Source organism: Tinamus guttatus, unplaced genomic scaffold (assembly GCF_059628265.1).
Source record: "Tinamus guttatus ecotype Peru unplaced genomic scaffold, ASM5962826v1 Tinamus_guttatus_pri_ptg000150l, whole genome shotgun sequence".
Classification (NCBI taxonomy): Eukaryota; Metazoa; Chordata; class Aves; order Tinamiformes; family Tinamidae; genus Tinamus; species Tinamus guttatus.
In genome coordinates, this window is record NW_028288684.1 from 15,874,474 (window position 1) to 15,894,313 (window position 19,840).

The window sequence follows — 19,840 nt, forward strand, 5'->3', positions numbered from 1 at the left end:
GGTTGAAGCCTAAGTCAGAGACAGCACAACTCTAGGAGAAGTCATGAGAGAGGAAAAGTATAGTTCTGATAGCTTGCATTACTGGTTACAGAGTTTGGCTGAGCCTTTTAGCTAACCCTTCTGAATGAGCTGTCTAGCAATGGACAGAGTTTCATGGCCACTCAGATGTCTGTGCTGGACCGTTTACCTTGCTCTCAGGTAAAGCAGTGTTCGTTTGTTCTTGTAATGCTATTGAAACATGGATTGCTGTCATTTTTAAGACAAAAATGAGGGAGGTCTTAGAAAATGTCTCAGGAAGTTTCCTCCTTGTGCAACTGAATCCTTTCTTTGGAAGATTCATTTCCCCAAAAGGCAAAGTCTGTTTTCCAAATCTTCCTGTATCTCTTACAAACCTATACCTGCTCAATCTCTACCTCTTCCTCTCAATCTAATGATGCTCCAGCTTGACATATCTACAAAGAAAGATATGTCAAGAAAGAAGCCCTTACCAGTCTTTACATCTTCAGAGGTTATGGAGATGATTCTAATTCAGTCCAGTCCATATCTTTCTTGCAGAGATATAGGTATCTATGTGTTCTTGGTTTGGTCCTGAGAAGTTTGCAGAACAGGTTATGATAATGACGATTTCTAGATGGTCCTTCCATTTTTCTCAAAATGTGCATGCGAGAGTAAGGAAACTCAATATTTCAGAAGCGGTAGCTTTACTTCTCCCCAAGGAATAAACATAAGGCCTGTCTCCGTTGTCAGCTCATTAGCCCACATCTTGGCTTCACTATGTTCTTCACAGACCAATCACTCAGACATCTCTTCCAAGTCTACAGGGTGGCATCTTCTTCTATTAAGGTATTAATTTTCCTAGAAATGTGGAGACTCTGAAGTAGCACCATCCTCTCAAATCTTAGTCCTTTTTCACTTCTTCTCAAGAGGAGTCCCTACTTTTCCCTTTTTTAGATTTTAGGAAGAAATTCTATTATTTCCTTCCTTGCTAGAAAGCCTTAAAGGCTCTTTCCTAGGAGGATAGGAATAGCACAGGGACACCTCTCTGAAGAGAAATTTCTCCAGACCAGTTGCCAACTGGTTGGAAGGGAAATGATATTTGTATTATGAGAACTGTTCCATGGTATACGTCTTTCCAAACCTCATTTTGAAGAGTTAAGGATTACATACCAGTTTTCTCTGGTCATGGAGCACATGTAGAATTTAGCTCACATGTAGAATTGTTACAGCACCTCTAAACAGTGGAATGTAGGATATTGGGATCTTGGAATTTTATCTGTGATTCTTGGTCTATTGCTTACAGAAAGCACTGCCAAGAAGGTAATTTAGCAGTGTCAATGTAGATGGGGATTTAGGTGAGTCTTCGCAGAGATGCAGATTTTGCTCTCCATGTTGGCTGAAATGACTTCCACTTCCTTTCTCTTCTCTTAGATAAATAATTAGATGGTGAATGCTTTTAACTAAGGAAGATCAGAATGACAATGGACTTACTTAGAGAGAAAGTCTGATCAATGGTGTGAGGATAAGTGGTCAGGTTGTTAATATAAGAGTTTTATCAGTGGGATTAATGCCAGAACCTTTGCTCTTCAACAGACACATAGATCTGGAAAAGGGCATGAGTGGCAGAATGAGTTTGCTCATAAAACAAAGTATTCAAACCAAGTTAGAAAAAGTTGAGAAAAGTTTTTTGAAGACTGAGTGACTGTATGATGAAATCGTGAATGTCTGTAAACACAGAGTTATGCACATGGTTAAAAAAAACAAACCTGTGTATACATACAAAATCATGATCTTTTGGTTTAGCTATCACTTCTCTGGGGAAAGATCTTGTGTTATTGTGAGTCATTCTCTGAAAACACCAGAATCAACAACTGTCAGAAAGGCAAATAGAAGGCACGAAATATTAAAGAGGGAACGGAAAGCAGACTACAAAACATCATTATGCCACTGTTTAAACCTGTGATTCACCCACATTTTGACTGCTATATGCCATTCTGCTCTCACTGAAAGAGGAACGTAGAAAGGTAGCAAAGATGATCAAGGAGGCCTCATAGAGGTATATGGATATGAATGACATTCACTGGTTCTCTCAACACAAGAGCTAGGTGGCATCTCTCAAAAATACTGAACATCAAGTCTAAAACAAACAAGGGAAAACTATTTTTTCATAAAACAGACTCTTAAAACATGCAAGTTGCTGCCTCAGGATGCTATGGAGATCAGAATGCAAAAGGGTTAAAAATTCATAGGCTGGACAGTTAATGACAACTGGGTTTCCTGGCCACACCAGCTCTGAAGCAACCTCCAGCTTAGCTTGGCAGTCGTTAGGGAGATGTGCAAGGGAAGAATCACTTTCCATGTGCTCTGCTCCTTATGCTCCAAGCATTTGCTGCTAGTCGCTGCTGGAAATAGGACACTCAGGTAACCAGAGCATCGCTCTGATGCTTTTTGCTAGTTCTTACATTGTTTTATTATGGATAGGAGAAAGCTGTTACAACCAATTATAAGTTATTTGGGAAGCTTGCATTTGATCTTGTTGTATTGCTAGTTTATTGCTAATTTTTGCACAGTATTAAGGACAGCAGGGAAACTGCAAGGCCAAACTTTCTGCTGAGGCATCAGTTACGATGAAGAGAAATAAGCCAGGGTTTTGCTTGTGGGCAGAAGTTTCCCAGAATACACTGGCCGTTGGCTGTCCTCCCAAGCACATCGGCTCTCTGGTCCGGCGCAAGAACAAACCTAGGCAGTGTTTTCTAAGCAGGATCAAATTCCTCAAAGTGGGTCTGAGTCAAAAGCATCTGCCAGCCTAGTATTGTGCCCAAAGCCTAAGGGTTGTAGAAACTCTACTACACAGTAGTAAGGGAGTCTGATGGGGACACTTAATGAAGGTATTTCAGCTTCATAAAGTTGTCAGCTACCTATTAGCAATGCAGAGAAGTATAGAAATTACAGTGTTGCCAATGTAATTGTTGGTATGTGTTACCTGTCATCGCTAGTAACAGTCAAGCAGTTTGCCTGTCCTTTGTTAAGAATTATCATGAATAATTGTTTGTCACATTGAAACTACTAATAAAAACCTGACGAATTTTGTATGGTTACTAGTGCTTTCAAAACTGTGATCTCAGCTGAGAATTTCAGATACACCATTGTTATCTGTTCTTATAATTAGCATTATTTTAGCACCAGTAATATATGATCATATTTTTAGTTAGGAACCTTGGTTCCCACTGGGATCCCACTTTGGTACCCCTGTATCACAGCACTGCGAGGACTTGCCTTACAGGCACAGCACTGTCTGTGTGGACATCGCACCCCTGATGGGAGGAGACGGGCCGTGCTCCGTGGGGCTTTCACTGACCGGCTGGTTCGGACTTGGGCGAGAGCTGTGTTGCTGCCCAACCCCGCATCCTGCAGGAGTGCCTCTGATGCTGGGGGACACAGTTTCCTGAAGGGCAGGTTTGTCCCCTGCATGAGGTGCAGGCATCTTAGTGGGTGGCACTGCACTTGAGAGTGGCAGTGGAGAAGCCGGGAGTGTCTGAGAAGCTAATCCACATGCTGGAAATAGTGTGCTGGAAGCATTAGCTCTGCCTAAACAAATTGCTCAGAGCTACTGCCGCGTCTCTGCAAGCTCTGTTAAAAATGGGAAGGGATTAAGAGCTCTTGCCAACAAACTTGAGAACTGACTTTGTCTTGTCTGTGGAAAAGTGTCTTACGCCGTAGGTGAGAATTTAGCTACGAATATCCTGAGTAGGAGCCAGCTTGGAGCATGATCCTAATTTACTGTAACTCTTGCTACATTCTGTGGCTGATCATTATCATGCTGAACAAAATGTTTTGAAAGTGTTTTTATAGGGCTGAGTGACTTATTCAATAATTTATACCATTTTGGAGGGATTAGAGGATGAATTTAAGCAATCAAATAATGTCATTATGGCTCAATGACTACATTCATTATCAGGAAAAAAAAATCAGTTGTAATTATACTCAGAAAGACAAAGACCCTTTATTCAGCAGTTCCCCCAAGAACAATGATATCAAAGATGCTAATGGGTCCCTCAGCTGTAGAGAGGCCTGTCCTTCTTTGTTAGGAAGGAGAGTATCAGCTGCCATCTGCTCATCTGTGTAACTGTGGTGCCATTTATGCCACATATTTGCAGTGGGCCGTGCCTTTCAACCTCTGTCCTGCGCAGCGGCATGCGATGCGTCTGTGCGCAGCGCTGTGCAAACTGTCACGGAAACGGAGCAGGAACCCATGGCCTGCTGTGGCTGGGGGGAATCTGGCCTCTAATCTTAGCAGACGCAGAGTCTCTCGCTGCTCAGGGAGCAAGGGAAAAGCACAGTCCTTGCTGTGACTCTCTGGAGACCTTTACTCACAGCAGATTGAAAGGTGTCAGTCTGGCACTTAGAAATTTTTAATGGTTCTTCACTTTTGTTTGCTTCTGTTCGTCTGCACCAATAGTTATCCTGGCCAAGGGGCTGCTGGTATCTCCAGGTGGAAGTGCCTTCCTCTGCTAGGCTGAGCACGCTGCTCGTTTGCCGTGGACCTAATTTGTGTCCAGTGCTGGCAGGCTAGCAGTGTAACCCAAAGCTTTCATATTCTCCTTAGAGGTATCCAGTGAAATGATGAAATCCTGCTCCCTTGACCTCTGAGCTGGCTTTTCAAACCAGCTTTTAGCAGCTTAGGAAGACTTAACTCAGAGAGGAAAATCAGGTCATGCAATGTTTGTGGAGAAAAACTAGATAAGTCTGATTTGAGCAAGGGAGGAAAATACGTTAGCTCATCCCCTATCCCTGCATAATGACTGTACACATAAGATGGGCATTAGTTAGAGTCGTTCTGCCAGAAACCCTCAGGAGGAGCATGCCAAAAGCAAACATGTCTCCATGAGGGTGTTTGGATTTGGAATTCTCTGCACATCACTTCTTTATTTATACTACCAGCCACAGACCACAAAACAAAAGCTCATATTGAAAATAGAAGTAATGAAAAAAGAGCACATTTGTTTTAATGTATTAAAGCATGTAAGTTACTACTAAGGCCCACCCTTGAAAAAAAGTTTTATTGTAGGCATTCCCTGAGTGCCATTTGGTGTAATTTGACTTCTCTCACATACAGTTATTTTCATCCAAGGTGCCACCTGGCTGCTCCATGACTGCGTCTCAGTCCTCCCGGATTAAACGTACTCACAGTGACCCTGAACTGACAGCCAGTGAAGCCCGGAAATCTCAATATTATGCAGAAAGAAACACTGCCCTTTCCTCTAGCTATGCTTTCACAACCCAAGCTCTGAAGCAAGCCGGGTTCCTGTATTTCCACACTTGGGTGCCAGTATCAGAGTTTCTGCAGCCTAAATGAAGCTATTAATGACACCTTTTCTTCCTATTAATGTGTTGATGTTTTCAAAAATAGAAGGAACTTAAATTTATTTATTTTATGTTGGTAACAGAATGAGTATATTGGGCCCTTCTGCTTGGTAATGGCATTGGTTGTACAGGGTTTGTAGGAATCAAAGCTGGAAAAAAGTATATTTTGGCCCAAATTCACCAAAATTCTGGTCTATCTTACTCCTTTGTAGGGTCTCAGAGTCTCACTGGTTTTCAGCCATCTCATCCCAAACAGAATAAACTTCAGTTCCTCCATACAGCTGGGGAAAGGGATTATACTGCAAATATGCAAAAAGTCTTTTTGTGGACATGCTGAAACTGTGGAAAAGGATATTATAAATGTGATTGTAAAGAACTGTCTTGATTGCAGTGATACCCTCACTGATACCAGTCTGAGGAAATTAAGAAACCTAAATACCTTTCTGGATCATGGCCTTGATTGCTACCATTGGCGTATGCGTAAGCAGGGCAAGAAGGTGCCATTTTACCTTGCCTTTTGTTTTTAAGGCAAGGCCAGACCTTTCTAGTCAGTGACATCATATTGTATTAGCCCTTTCTATTAAGGCTTGAATGAAGGATTGACATTCAGAATTTTGCATGCGAAGGTAGCACCATAAAATGGCCCTTCCCTACATTTCATTTGCTGTGTTTTGTCAAGGTCTGCAGTACTTTTCTGCATCCCTTGTCCTGCTTCCCTGCAAGTGTGTCTCAGTAGTTAAGAACCTGTCTTCATGACAAAGCCCAAGGATTTTTCCCAAGAGTCTACATTGGGCTGACAGTAGACTTGTTTCACTTGGCCTATGGAATTTTTTATTCATATTTCTTAGTGTAAGGTGACAGTTGTCTTAACATACAGCATCTTGTCCATGCTTCTTTTCCCATTCAGCAGAACACCAGCACCTCCACATGCAACACATGCGGTTGGACTAGGTGATCTCTAGAGGTTCCTTCCAGCCTCAACCATTCTGTATGTGATTCTGTGATCTATTTTAAAGTGCAATCTAGACCAGTTACCCTCAGGATAGTCACCTAATCTCCATGACCAGCCAAAGCCTGGGAGACTAAAGTAGACACCTAAATTTATAATGACTGTGAGATGAAATGAATCTTGTTTCAGGCTCCTGAATGGGACAATGCCTTTCCAATGCATGCCTAGGAAGACAGGGACTAGTGGGTCTAGGTATTAAAATTGCTGTCTGCATCACTCAGCACTGTGAATTTAAATGCAATAGTAGTTGCGACACCTAATTATCCGTGTACAGTAGGTGGTCCAAATAGGAGTGCACAGCAGAGCAGCAGATGTGCGTTGCTGCTGTCAGATTAGATTGAGATTAGATAAAGATTAATTAACACTTTATTTTTGTTAGATTCAACTCCTATTAGTCACACTAAAATTATTACAGAAAAGCACAAGCAGAAATCAAGAGGCAAAGTTAAAATTCTTTATTGTTAAAATCAAGGAAGCATTTTTATGATTACTTATGGTTACTAACAAGACCTTATTAATAAGGTATTATTCCCTAAATTTGTAACATCTTTGGTCTGGAGAGCAAGACGACCTTCAGAAGAGCTCTTCAGAGCTCCAAGGAACTGTTTCTTAAACCTTCCTTCCCTAGCTCTGTACATCCCAAGCCACCTAATGTATGTAATCATATACATCAACCTCACATGTTCAACATATATTTATGGTAGGTTATGTCACTGGTTGAAAATCACATTGTTTTCCCTCATTTCAAATCTGTATTTATAATATGAATAGGATTACAGTCTTTTAGAGATGTTTTTTCAAGATTCATATTAACTTTAACATAATTTATCAAGATCCATATGGCCAAACAAGCTTTACCTCATAAATGTTACATCAGAACACCTTTCCACACAGCATCAAACTATTCTCAAACATCATCAAACATATTTTTGAAACCCACAGTTCTGCATTTCACAAAGTGTTTTAGTTCGTTTAGTGCAGCTGGCTAGTCCTTGTGTTCTCCCTTTTGCTTTCTTTGCTTGTATATACAAAAGCTGTTAAGTGGTTAAGCTGGGTGTTTCTCCTTCAATGTTTAGCCTTAGTTGTGTGATCCAATATATAATAACAGGCATCGCAAACGCCTCTGAAAGACCCTTTACTGGATGGTTTCCTTCTCAGCAGCAAGGCAGCAAGGGAGATGCACCTTTTGCCCTGAAATGTCAGATAACAGTAAATGAAGTTGTTTGTTAGTTTATCTGTTCAGTAAACTGTGTGAACCTGACCATCAAATGGTGACCATCTTCATTCTCAAATCTATTTCCTGTCATGTTCATCCATTATATTCGATCTCTCCAAATTGTTGGAGAAAAGCAGAGTAATGTCATATTGCAAAGGTATTTCTTTATTAATTGCTCCTTAAGATAATACTATTTACATATTTTTAGCCTGTGCTGGAAGAGTAAGGAGCAGTGGGCTGGTCCCAGAAACACAGGAGCCGTGGGCAGCGCGGTGGAAGAGCTCCTCCCCACTGGCATTAAAGGCTGGGTTTAAGTTCAAGAAAGGCTCTAAGTTCCAGAAAGTAGAGTTGACAGTGAAGTTTCCTTCATTTGCATTTTTGCTGACACATGCAACAAGCCCACAGGGACCTCTTGGGATAGAGCAGCAGGAACACAGAGAAATGAAACAAAACAGCTCCTGCCACATTAGCAGCAGCAAAGAGAACCTACTGCTGCCAGATGTACTCTGAGAGCTCAGCAGCAGTCATGGTAACTTAGTTAAGAAGTAGTGTTAGACCAAGGGTGAGAGAAAAAGAGAGGTCAGATCAAGTCACAGCACAATTTCCATCTCAGTGCAAAGATGGAGCAGAACCTTAATGCCTCTACTGAGGCCATGCCCAGTAAAAAGTTGTTTCCACCTCAGCAAAGCTGAAGGATGATCTGGCAGAGTGTAGGCCAGTCAACCAAGAGACCTTTAGTCCTTGCACTACAGGGTACTGGCCCTCAAATGTCTGAAGCTCAACAACATATTTGAGGATAATTTGTGAACGCAGAAAAATGCATCTGTACTTTCCCCTGCTCAGTAAAACTGGTTCACCTGTGGGGTTTTTCTGTTTGCTTGTTTGATTGCCTTTTTTTTTTTTTTTTTTTTTAAGCATATGAGTAGATCTGAAACCAGGGATGCAATACAGGTCTTAACTGCTCTTATAGAGGAGCCTGAATGAGTAGAAGAAGCCCAAGAGGATTTTCCCATGCCCCTGAGCCACGCTTATCTGATAGCTGGAATACAACACATGGTGAATAGTCTGTTATTCTTTCCCATCCCGCAAGATTTGCACAGTAAATAGCTTCAGTAAGTGCCTGAAGTAGATTTTGTTTGACTTCACTTGATTTAAGGAAGGCTTTCCTCAGTTAATTGCTCCCAGGTACGTTGTCCAAGGCAGAACTAGTCCCTAGTGGTTTGAACTATTCAGAAGTCTGCAGCTGGCTCCATTTCATCTATGTAAAGGCTGGAGATTAAGAACTTTTTTTTTTTTTGAGCTCACTGAAGTGCCAGGGACTCCTTGAAGGACCTGTAGCATTATGTAGGGGTCCATAAGAAGCTCAGCACTGCTGCAGCCCAATTACTCCAATAATCAACTGCAGTCGTTTAGATAAACCTTTGTGCATCAGTCTGAAGGGTGAACTCATCCTCCTGAGAAATACTTTCTCCAGTGATGCTATCTATCAAGGCAGTGGGGCAGTAGATAAACTCCTGTGATGTGGGCTCTTGCCTTATAAATAGGTAAAACTCTGCATGGCTCAACTCAGAAGTGGATGAGCTCCATCCAGCTGTGTTATGCCCCAGAGAGTAATATTCAGAGATGCTAGAACACCTGGTAAAAGCACATGATTTTCCTGTGTCTTGGGTTCATAATGAAAAATGAGGCAAATGGCAGAAGTGCTCTTCAGGAAACCTGCTATTTTCGTATTTTCATGAAACTATCGTAGGCACAAACAAATTAAGGATAGGTAGATCTGTCAGGTCCTCAGGCTGCTGTGACCATTGGCATCATTTTATTACACTCATCAAAACAGTGGCAGAGGATGATAGCAGCCTAAGCTTTATGCTAATTCCCTTAAATAAAGCAGTCATCGAATTAAGTTGTTTAATAATACTGATAGCAGTCATTATAAAAGAAGGAGAAGGCCCTGTGGTAGGAAGAGGGAAGACTGCACAGTTTGGGTTGTGTGTGACTTATTCAAAACTGAGTAGATGGGCAGTCATACTTGCCACATTGCATCTCCTGTCCACTTACATCAGTGCCAGGGGCTTTCACAATGGAGAAAAAATTTGTTCCCATCTCTGTGCCCACTGGCATTTGATCTCCAGTCCCGATACTGAGTTCTGGTAGCATCAGTCATTGACCCACAACGGGCAACTGGAAACAGAGTCCAATCTCGCCAGTTACTACCTGAGGGTTTAATCAGTACGTGGTGGTGCAGGTCACACACATTTCCACATGTTGATTTTTGGTATTCATCATTGTTTTCCATCGGAGTTCAGAGCTGCTAGGTTAGAAAGTCGATCCAAGGAGGTTCTGGTTTAAAGATGCTCATGTTCTTGCTGAGCATTCTCAGCAGGAGGGCTTTGATGTGTGTCTCTGTCTGTTATGAATTGTATTGAAGTGCTTAGTCCCCACAGTGTGGTTTTTCAGTTGTTTTGTTCTTTGGGTCTCTTCATTATTTTTTCTTTCTTCATTAAACATTTCATTCGGGTTGCCTGCTCCCTCTTAGCCTTCCATGGTAAAACAGGCATTTGGAGCCTTGTGTCATCCTTGTTTTGCTTTGCTTTGTTTTATTGCTTGAGGAAGAGTTTCATACTGTTTTGTCATCTTCTGTTGTCACTGTTATTTAGAAATGACAGAAATGCATTTACGCTGTCAGACAATTATTGGGGAGAGTGAGTTCTGTATGAGGAAGGATGTGGCTGGTACAAAGAAAGCCTAGCTAAATACTAATGGGAAGAGCTAAAAGAAACTAGACAATAGTGTGAAAATCAAGAAAATAAAAAATACAGTAATTTCCTATAGATTTTTTTTTAATGCTCACAATCAAGAAGAAAAGGCACAGATTGTATTGATTCCATTTCCACTAGGTCTCTTATAAAGCAGTTGTTTTGCAAGTCCTGCATGACTATCTACCTGATCTTATGGTGACAACACTGGGCAGGTGCAGGTCTGGAGGAAGTTCAGCTTCCTCATAAGCTGAATGTCCCTCAGTGTAGCTTATCTCTGAGAATAAATACAGCCTTTGAGAATGAATCCTCCATGCTTAACTAGCTCACGTGGTTCTGTTCCATGCAATCTCAGCAGCTCAGGTCTCCACAAGCTTGGGGAGCTCCAGACCACATTGCCATTCATATGCCCTTGGTTTATTGGGAGGTCAGACTCTCTGCAGAGGGAAAACATGAAAGATGAGACATGAGGATGAGATGCCAAAAAAGACATAATCTCACCTGATATATGCGAGACTTCATGGTCATAGTTTAGCACTGCTCTGTAAACTTGACAGTTAAACATCAGCACTTAAGTGCGAAAGTGCCACCTATTACTCATGTCATGCAGCACTTTATCTTACAGGACCCTATTTTTGATCGTTTAAAATTTTTCTAAGCTCAAAAGTGGGCTGAAAAGTTCCATACTCCATATCAACCTCAGGCTACCTAATTCTGGGGAAAGATGATAAACATATGGCAATGAGACAGGAACATTAAGGTGGGTAAAGTATGCCTATCCCCAGATAATATATATACACACTACAGATGCAGCCAGACAATCACGAGCACTTAATTCAATCAGTTTAGGAAGCTTTCACTGCCTCAGCTGGAAATTACCACTCCTTAGCAGAGGAACAGAGCCTGCAGCATGCACATATCTTGTCCTGAGTACCATGTGCAACAGGTCGGCTCACACCAGCTCTTGTTCTTGCTGGAGGAATGTTGGGGTTTTAAATCTCCCTAATTTGATTGTCTGAGATTGCATGATGATAAGCTTGGCTTCTTGGAAGGTGGATATTGTAGTAGGTAGTATGTAGGTGCATACTACAACTACTATGAGTGATAATGCTGAAGGAGAAACAAATCATCACTATGTGTCTAATCTTGTTTAAAAAAAAAATTAAAAAAACTAATAGAAGTGTTTATCATTCATGCTTATTGATACAGTTATTTCTATATAAATTAGAGGACATCAGACGTTTAAAAACCAGAGCTCTGCACAACCCTCAGGAGAGTCTTTGCCCACTTACACTATCAAAAGGTCTCTGTGGGTGTCCATCTGCGCCCATTAAGACTCTTGCTGAGGACGCATAAGCAGAGGTTGTGCGGACAGATGGGGAACCACTGTGCCATGGTGAATGGACCTGGGAGGAAATTTTAGCCACATTGAAGTCAGCTGGAGTTTTGCCTCCAAATTCCTTGGAGCCAACATGCCTTTTCAGCTGTAGACGTTTCCCAATCACCTTCTCTGCCGAGCTTTCAACATGCACGTGTTATTTTCATTACCTATAAACAAAATCTTTCCAAAATGGAGACATGCATGTGTACAGTATGTCGGAAGATCTCATTAAAAGTTCATCATGGTACATGTGGTAAAATGCGAATAATCCATCCTCGAAGTCTCTAGGAAATTTTCTAACGTGAGCAAACCCCAGTGAGGCGGTTTTAGGACTGATGCAGCACTCAGACATGGGCTTGTTACTTTGCAGCAGGCACACATGGATGTGGGCCTGGGGTAGCGCAGTCAGGAAACACGCCAGACCGGCACTGCAGGAGACCACAGGCCTCATGCACACGTGGCAACGGGCTAGGAACCACTTAACGGTTAATCACGGCCACCCTTTGCTTTCGTTGAAGACGTGGCTGCGGCACGAGGCTGGTAGTGAGGCCCTGTTCCTCCATCTCGTGCTGTGTGGTGTGCCATGCTCTGAGCTGAGCCTTGGTCCGGGCAAGAAGCAGCTCGGCACAAGTCTGACTCGTGCCAGTCAGTATAAGAAGGCCTGCTAGCGGTTATGGGACCTTGCAGCCCGCTGGAGTTGTAGGCCTAAGTAGCCTCCTCCTTCGACAGGGCTATGGCAAGGTGACAAACAAATCACTATGGGCAGAAAAACAGAAATTGTGCAGAATGAAATCACTGAGGAGTCAAAAAAGAGAAAAGCTTCACTTTTGCTTTCTTGCTGTCCTGTGGTACTCAATGCGAGAGGACTTCTCCTTGGCCGGTCCACAGGGGATGGGAAGGAAGGTTAGACCTGTCTAACCATGATAGATGATAGATGATAAAAAGGCTTAAGATAGCAATGTTGAATTTCCTGTTCTGCCCTGCTGCCTAGGACATAGCTGCATGGGGAATACTGTATCCCATGAAGCCATCTACAGCAGCTTGGAGCGATCTGGGGTGGCTAGAAAGCAATATAGGAGCCAAATCCCTTGCAGGCAAATAGAGCTGGTTTCCTAGCAGGAATTGTTCGCACAGACACATTCCCAGACTGAGAGACATCCGCGCAGCTTGTCGACAACTGGTTGTCCCACATAACAGGAGAAAGTGCTATTCTTGAGCATAGTTCAGGGATTGCCCTAACTTTTACCATGGCAGACATTTGGCCATTAAAAAGCCTGGTGGCCCCAGGGCTCTCCCAGGGCAGAGCTGCAGCCAGTGGATAAGCTGACCGGGGTTTCTCTGCCTGTTGTGCATCTGTTGCAGCAGTGGTTTCCCTCTAAATCTAGCACGTCAACAGGACAGCCCTACCTGTGAGGGTGCAGCAATGAGGCACATACTCCCTACAGTGATATCTTCTCCAGATTAAGAGCATCTGAGCATTTTCCTCTTCGTTGAGCTCTGCTGCCCAGTTTGTTGGAGGAGTAACAGCACATTTGTGTCTTTTTCCTGATTGGATGAAGGCACGAGGATCTCTGGCAAACAGGCTGGCCTTGTGAGATTGCAAATGCTAGTATCCACAATTCCTCGTGTATGTGTCTTGGACTGTTCCTCCGTGTATGTCTCTTGGTTGGTCATGGTTGATTTTTAATTTTTTTTTCCCTGAGAGCTCGAATGTTCAGAGAAGGAAAAGGCAGGAGATGGTCCCATGTGACTATGCCAAATTCTTACAAACTCTCCACAAAATTACTGATGGGAAATATTTTGCACTCTTCACCCAGATGTATCTCAGTTTATTAGACACAAAAAGAAGAGGGATCTTTCAATTTTCAGCTCTTCTAAATGCCAGAAAATCATTTTTGTCTTAATCTTGGTTTACTGAGATGCTTATATATACGCATGAATGTGAATCTGTTAGAAGCCATGAAACTACTTTCTAGCAGAGTACTAGGAGAAATTCAACCTGTAACAGTACCTTCTGCATGACCATGACTTGAGAGGTTGTTAAGTCACTCTATACAACATCCTCGAGGAGTGATTCACTAGTGCCTGGCTGTTCAAGGAGTGTTCACACTCACTCTTCCACACTTCTTCCTTAGCTGTGGCTGTGAACATTTAAAAGTAGCAGTGTAAGAGAATGTTCCTATCACCTGATTTGAGCTCCTAACTTAGTCGCCTAAATTCGGCATCTACTGCCTAATTACATATCCCAGTCCCTCTGCAGAAACAGCTCCAGAAGGGTTTAGAGGGTATCTGATTCAAGCGTCTAGTTAGAGACCGAAGATTAGAGGAGACTCACTTTATGCTGCATGGTTTCAGATGTGCAAAAAGATTGAATGAGTGTGAGGTGGTCAGCAAGATACTCCCACTGAGGTGAACAAGCAACAAGGCAAGGGAGAATATCTCTGCCTCGCCTCTGTTATTTCTCCCTCCTGCTCTGATATGCAAGTCAGGGCCTCCACGGTTGCAAATCAGCATAACTTCAGGAGCTCTCTGGGGCTCTCGCAGTGTACACTGGCAGTCCAGTCACAAGTGGGAGTTATTTCCAAAAACAGAAATAAAAAAAGATATTCTTGCTATAGCTAAAAAAATTCTTACTATACAGGCACTCTGCCAGTGTCTTGCTGTAATTTTGTTCTCTTGTCCAAAGCACAGAGCACAGACATGATTTCACTGCTAGAAATCACATGGAAGCCCCAGAGTAACGCAGAAATGAGAGTTTGTGCTTCCTACATTGCATCAGAGGCAGCAGTAAAGGGTGGCTGAAGATGGGCCTGATTCAGCCTGCTGTTGCTTCACCGGAGTATCCAACGTTGCGTTTACAAGAGCAATGTAGGCTCTTCTGAATTAAGGATGGTAATACTGAGCCCACAGGGTTTCACTGGATGCTGAGCTTCACTGGGGATGGCCAGATGGGAACCCTGGTCCATATGGGGGCTGAGACTGCACATGGGACACATTAGTGGGTCACTACGGGACTGGGAATCACGGCCAGCCTTGCGCCATCCTAAAACTGCTGTCCTCCACCACCTGTGAGCTGCTCCTTGCAGTCACCATCCTCCTCCTGCTCCTCCTTGCAGCTCTTGGAGCCAAGGTTCCTCTCAGCCAAAGGAAAAGCGAGAAGGCTGCCTGTCCCTGATCTAAGAGGAGGAAACCCAGAGAGGAGCCTTGATCCCTGCCATCCTCGCTCTAAGTAGCCTTTTATGCTGACTAATGCAACTGAATCAACCTGATAATGAGTGTGAACAAAACGCACAGGTTTAGCTAGCAAATGCACAAAAATTTACCTAGTTTTTTTGCCCTGGAAAGTGCTGGGGAAGCAGCTTTTAGTAAGCCACACATCAGCTACTGAGCAGGTGCCAGTGAACACCTCTGAAGGCCTTTACTTTTTCCCCCACACTTTTAATTCTATGTTTCTTTAGACCAGAACTAATGTAAAAGAAGAGTGAAAGAGCTGTCACTCCAGACGTGACCCTGAAACCAGAATGAGCTGCCCTATAGTGAAACAGAAAGGCGGAAAAAATCTCCCCCCTTTTGACAGAAAAGCTGCAACAACCAGGAGCCCACTCTGCCACAGAAGTGCCAGCTCTCCTACCTGGGAAGCAAGCAGCCTCTGTGGACGTCGAGGCTTAGCAAAAAAAATGATCATGGTTTCCCTTCTGTCCCACCAAAATTCAAGGCATTTCCAGGAGAAAGAGGCTAATGGTTTGCACATATCTTTCCAGCCAAGTGTCCATAAACTACTCCTGCGCTATGATTTCAGAAGCGAAAGTTTGCAAAATTTTGTAAGGGGGTCCTGACAAGCTACGAAGAAAAAGAGGGAGAGGAAGAGGAAGAAGAAAGACTCACATTCTCAGTGACAGAGTGGCCCTGTCAGCTCATCACTATGCACAAATCCCTCATTCTTGCCATGCACTGCTGCTACTGCTGCAATGTAGAACTGGCAATCACGAAAATTCCCTCTTTCCTTGGTGAGTTTGTCTGTAAACACGACAAAAGTGTTGGCTTGCTCAGAGCCTGCCCACTTGCTTACCAGCTCGGTAGAGGATCTGCTCAAGGATGATGCACAAGAGGGCACAGACTATTCAGTCAGTGGGTCAGACTATTTTCTTGCACAACGGGCAGGTCACCAAGGTGAGCCAAACTTCAGGCACCCCAGGGAAAGGCCTGGAAGGGCCCCAGGCCTTGGACTTGAGGCAACGGACTTGATGTTTGGCCACCTCCAAACTCACCAGCAGCGTCTGCAGCTTAAATGAGCTACGGTTGCACATGTGAAGAAGGGATGTATGAGCCCCCACTTAGGCAGGGGAGAGCACCCTGTGAAACATCTGTGTTAGCCTTACAGAGAACATGGTTTTTCTACCTGTCAGCATTTCTGCCACAAATTGTTATTTGGAGCTCTACACAAATCCCCTTGGCCATCCTCAACCCTCCAACATGCCTGGCCCTGGGTCACATAGTTATTTTTAATCTCCATTTTGAAATGGGAATAGATGTGTCTGAAATCTGTGTGATATCCACTCTGCAGATGAACAAAACAGAAATCCAGACCTGGAATTTCTGCATGATGTAGGCCTGTAACATGATACTGGGTTTTGTGGTTTATGGAGATTGGATGGGAGATGGGAAGAGAAGGGAAGGGAAGGGAAGGAAGAGAAAGAGGGAGAAGGGAGAAGGGAGAAGGGAGAGGAGAGGAGAGGAGGGGAGGGGAGAGGAGAGGAGAGGAGAGGAGAGGAGAGGAGAGGAGAGGAGAGGAGAGGAGAGGAGAGGAGAGGAGAGGAGAGGAGAGGAGAGGAGAGGAGAGGAGAGGAGAGGAGAGGAGAGGAGAGCTATAACACAGACTTGCCTTCCAACATGTGGATGTTGAAGAGTATGTTTGGACTCAACGCAGGGACAGCGTCCCATGTCCCAGGCAGCAGTGCAATGCGTGCGCCTCCTGATTTATAGTGGTGCAAGTGAGGGGTGAGAGGAAGGCTCAATAGCACCAGTTCATGGAGGGTCAAACTGCCGTGAAGTTAATCCACTGATTTATTAGGGAACCCGTCTTCCTTCTCCTTGCACATAGCTGCCTATGCAAGATCAGCAGCGGAACAAGTAACACATCATAGATTCAGAGGCTCACACTGTCATTTCATGAATAGCAAGAAAGGACCAAAAGCAAAAAAATAAACTGGCTCCAAGTTTCTGATTTATACTGTTTTCTTGGAGCCTTTTTGCCAAGCAGCTAGTGTTTTGTGCCAATTGCTATTACAGAAAAGCTTTCTTCGGTAGATATAAGGAATGGACACTGCCCAGTTTATCTTAAAATAAAATCTCTCCCCACAGCTTATGTAGTTTGTCAGGGAGAGAGAAAAGTTTGAGCTTTGTTTTTGTTTTGTTTTATTATTTTTATTTTTATTCTGGACTGTGAAAATACATTTGGGGGAGCCTGCATTATGTGTGCAAAAACACAACAGATGAATTCTATTAATGGATGTAACATGTGGCTGGGTTCAAGCTAGAGTGTCATTTGAATATAGAAGTCAAAGCCAATTTATTGTAACATATTTTTCTTTTCAAAATATTTTAAGAAAGACAAAAAAGTTTGCGCAACATTTTGGCAAGCAGGTCTGTTGAGAGGAGGTATTTTCTGTCTTGCAGCTAACATAAGGGCTGAAAAATGTGGCAATGCCGAGAAATCCTGGATTCCTTCTGGAACTGAAAGAAAGTGTAGAGGATATAATTGTGTAAGAGCCCAATAAATTTTCAAGGGTGGATTTGTAACACTGCCTTGGGGGTTGCAGGTGGCTCCAGAATAAAGTTACATTTTTGATTTCATGAAGAGATGTCAAATACTTTATCTATGTAGTTATGCACTCATGCAGCCTCAACTGAAAGCTGGAATAATATGGAATTATTATTCCATAACATTCATTGTGTTCCTTCCATGCCAGATGGTATAAAGATAAGTTGGATTAGGTTGACGTTTTTATGTTATTTAGTATGTGTCGAGGGGGTGGTTATTTGGGTGCTGAATGCAGTAAGCAAAAGCTAAGACGCAAAAATGAGCTTCCATTAAGTTTTCAAAGGCGTGGGCATTAGTTGGTCTTCAGGAAGTGGGTTGGTTTGGTTTTGCCAGTCATTATATTGTTGATGAGTCTTTTTTTTTCCCCCCGAATGACATGGAAGGCCATGGCCATGGGGCACAGCTTTACCTACTTAGTAGATCAAACCCTGGAACTACACCTGACTTACTGAAAAACATGCAGCACCAAACTGCAGCTTTTGTGGATTTGTGTGTTGTGGAGCGAATATGTTGCTGGATATAAGGTCATGCAAAATCAAGTTGCTTGGTTCCTAGAGTAATTGCAACAAAGTGCAGTCAGAAATCTGATGTTTCTCCCAACTGTTATGAAGTCTCCATTGCCTTCTATTTGCTTTAGGGCTATGCAGCTAAGGAATACCTGACTATGAAGTGACCAAAAATAGTTTGAAGATTTATGTGTGGTGGCAGAGGGATTAAGAAAGGTCTTTCCCTCCTTCGGTAGAGGTCCAAGCACCAAACACCAAGGGAACAAGTAGAGATAAAATGTATTGTTGCCAAGAGAAACCATGGGTAAAAGAAAATGAATCCATGTTCATCCTGTAGCTCATGGCCTGGAGTTGCCAAGTCTTTCCCCACTACCTCCTGAGCTGCCTTTTTGCCATCCCTTGCTCATGAAGCTGAGCACTGCAAAGAGGAAGCAGATTTAGACCCGTAGCAAGGACCTGGTAGCACCCAAAAACCCACTTCAAAGCCCTCATAGAATCATAGAATGGTTAAGGTTGGAAGGCACCTCTAGAGGTCATCTAATCCAACCCCCCTGCATACGCAGGGTCACCTAGAGCACGTGGCACAGGACTGTGTCCAAGCGGGTTTTGAAGATCTCCAGAGAAGGAGACTCAACAACCTCTCTGGGCAGCCTGTTCCAGTGCTCTGTCACCCTCACTGTTATGAAATTTTTCCTTAAGTTTCTGTGGAACTTTTGGTGCTTTAGTTTGTGGCCGTTTCCTCTAGTTCTATTGGTGGCCACCAGTGAAAAGAGGCCAGCACCATCCTCCTCACTGCCTCCCTTGAGGTACTTATAGACACTGATTAGATCCCCTCTCAGCCTTCTCTTCTCCAGGCTGAACAGGCCCAGCTCCCTCAGCCTCTCCTCATAGGGCAGATGTTCCAGGCCCCTGATCATCCCTGTAGCCCTGCGCTGGACTCTCTCCAGCAGCTCCACATCCCTCTTGTTCTGTGGAGCCCAGAACTGGACACAATACTCCAGATGTGACCTCACCAGGGCTGAGTAGAGGGGCAGGATCACCTCCCTCCACCTGCTGGAGACGCTCTTCTTAATGCCCCCCAGGATCCCATTGGCCTTCTTGGCCACGAGGGCACACTGCTGCCTCATGGTCAACTTGTCATCCACCATGACACCCAGGTCTTTCTCTGCAGAGCTGCTCTCCAGAAGGTCGGTCCCCAGCCTGTACTGGTGTCTGGGGTTATATCTCCCCAGGTGCAGAACCTTGCACTTGGCCTTGTTGAATTTCATGAGGTTTTTCAGCACCCAGTTGTCCAGTCTGTCCAGGTCCCTCTGGATGGCAGCGCAGCCTTCTGGGGTATCAGCTACTCCTCCCAGTTTTGTATCAATTACATTACTCTCCAATTACATATTTGTACTTCCAAAAAAGTGGCTAACCTCTAAGCCTATTTAGTCCTGCAGCTAAAGAGAGAGCATTTTAGCTCCAGGGCGTACCACATCTCTCTGAAATCACTCTTGTGAGGCAGGTGATGGGACAAATGAAAATGGTATCACTCACTCCCCTGTAAAGTAACAAGTTACCACTTCTGTATTTTCTAACAATGGATGGCACTTCTGGCAATGAGTCTGTAAAAAATCTCCTGTTGCTGCTCACCAGATGGTAAGAACCAGAGGCAAACTTTGTTCCCCTCAGACAGACTGCCATACAACACAGGGAAGTTTCCTGAAAGATCCCATGGCAGCCCACTTACTTCCTTTAACATTTCCCAAGCTCCTGGTACAACACTGAGGTTTTCCACCAGAACCACGTGC

The 19,840-nt window shown here is 43.6% G+C and overlaps 1 protein-coding gene across 1 annotated transcript in view; it reads left to right on the forward strand.

The window, feature by feature from the left end:
• MAML2 (mastermind like transcriptional coactivator 2) overlaps window positions 1-19,840 on the forward strand; it is a 199,970-nt gene that overhangs the window by 172,692 nt on the left and 7,438 nt on the right. The gene's annotated exons all lie outside the window — the stretch shown is intronic.